Source organism: Theropithecus gelada, unplaced genomic scaffold (genome assembly GCF_003255815.1).
Source record: "Theropithecus gelada isolate Dixy unplaced genomic scaffold, Tgel_1.0 HiC_scaffold_15828, whole genome shotgun sequence".
Taxonomy (NCBI): domain Eukaryota; kingdom Metazoa; phylum Chordata; class Mammalia; order Primates; family Cercopithecidae; genus Theropithecus; species Theropithecus gelada.
Genome location: NW_020257579.1, coordinates 17,135 through 18,952, shown reverse-complemented (window position 1 = coordinate 18,952; position 1,818 = coordinate 17,135). Strand labels below are relative to the sequence as shown.

The following is a 1,818-nucleotide window of genomic DNA, read 5'->3' as shown; positions in this document are numbered from 1 at the left end:
AGCCACACTAGGAAACCCATTCTTACTGTTTTTTTTTTTTTTTTTTTGGGTGGAGGGCGGAATGAGAAAATAACTTTATTTCATTGTGGGGAGTGGGCACACATCCAGCCTCAGAACTTCTGGAACTGCTTCTTGGTGCCCGGAGGTCTTAGTGACCTTGAGCCCGTTGAAGTGCACTGTCTTGCTCAGGGGCCAGCACTCGCCCACTGTCATCATGTCGCTGATCTGGATGTCCCTGAAGCAGGGGGACAGGTGTACGGACATGTTCTTGTGGTGCTTCTCGAAGTGGTTGTACTTGCAGATGTAGTGGAGATAGTCTCAGTAGATGACAGTGGTCCTCTGCATCATCATCTTGGTCACCATGCCAGAGAGGATCCACCCTCGAATGGAGGTGTTACCAGTGAAGGGGCATTTCTTGTCAATGTAGTTGCCCTCAGTCGCCTCTTAGGGTGTCTTGAAGCTCAGACTGATGTTCTGTAGTACTGCAGGAGCTTCTCCGTGCCAGTTTCTCCCAGCAGGACCTTCTTGTTTTGAAAGATGGTCGCTGCTTTTGGTAGGCTCACTCGTCTGTAATTCATACTCAGTTCTAAGCCTGGGGTTATTTCAGTTTATATGCTGTAGAAGACCTCCCAGGGCCTGCAGAATTCATCCTCTAAACCAGAATCACCCGTTTCACACCCCGGACACCTTTCAGTGAGGATCATTCTCCAAGACCCAAGGTCACCCACCCAGGATTCACTCCTTATGTAATGCATAAGGATTCAGAATTAAATACCAAAACCTCAGGCTCCTTGGATTTGCCCTTAGGAGTCAGTTTCCACAGGATTAACCCTTAAGACCAGAGAACTCCAAAAACAGCTTCTTAAACATAGATTTTAAAAAGGTAACTCTTAAAATGCTGGAGCCTCCACTAAAGTGCGGAGCCCCCAGGATTTAGGAAGCACTCATCTAGATACACACAAAAGCATGCACCCTCCGCCCCAGTTAATCCCTAGGAAATCACTGACGCCCAGAATTAACCCCCGAACTTGGGCCCTGGGCCCTGCCCTCCCAGACATGCCCCTGAAGCCTGGGGCAGACCCCGCAGCCTGGGCTCCAGCCCCGAGCCTGCACCTGAATCCCATTCTTACTTTTAATGTTGTACTTGAAAAACAGTTAAGCTATAAGCACAGTAAAGTCCACCAATCTTAAGTGTACAAGTCTATGACTCTTTACATATGTGTAGACCCATGGTCACCCAGGTTGACATAGAGACATAGAGACTATTTCTAGCACCTGCTCCAGAAGCTCCCTTCTGTCCCCTCCCACTTTCTATCCCCCCAAAAGGTAACCATTATTTTGACTTGTAACAACATAGACTTGATTTGTTTGGTTTTTTTGGAGACAGAGTCACCTGGGCTGGAGTGCGGTGGTGTGGTGGTGCAATCACAACTCACTGCAGCCTCAACTTTCTGGGCTTAAGCCAACCTTCTGCCTCACTCTCGTGAGTAGCTAGGACTACAGGCTCGTGCCACCATGCTTGGCTAATTTTTTGTTTTTTATAGAGACACAGTCTCACTATGTTGCCCAAGCTGGTCTCAAACTCCTGGGCTCAAGTAATCCTTCCATCGTGGCCTCCCAAAGTGCTGGGATTATAGGCATGAGCCATTGTGCCCAGCTGATCTTTCTGCTTTTGAACCTCAAATAAATAGAATCATACAACACATATTCTTGTGCATTTGGTTTCTTTTGCTCAATATTGTCTGGGATATTCATCCATGTTGTTATATGTAGCAGTAATTTGTTCTTTTTCAGTGCTGTATAGTGTGTTATTGTATG

The 1,818-nt window shown here is 46.9% G+C and overlaps 1 pseudogene; it reads right to left on the bottom strand.

The window, feature by feature from the left end:
• Nucleotides 1-110: 110 nt before the first annotated feature.
• LOC112617029 lies at nucleotides 111-578 on the bottom strand (annotated as a pseudogene).
• Nucleotides 579-1,818: the final 1,240 nt, after the last annotated feature.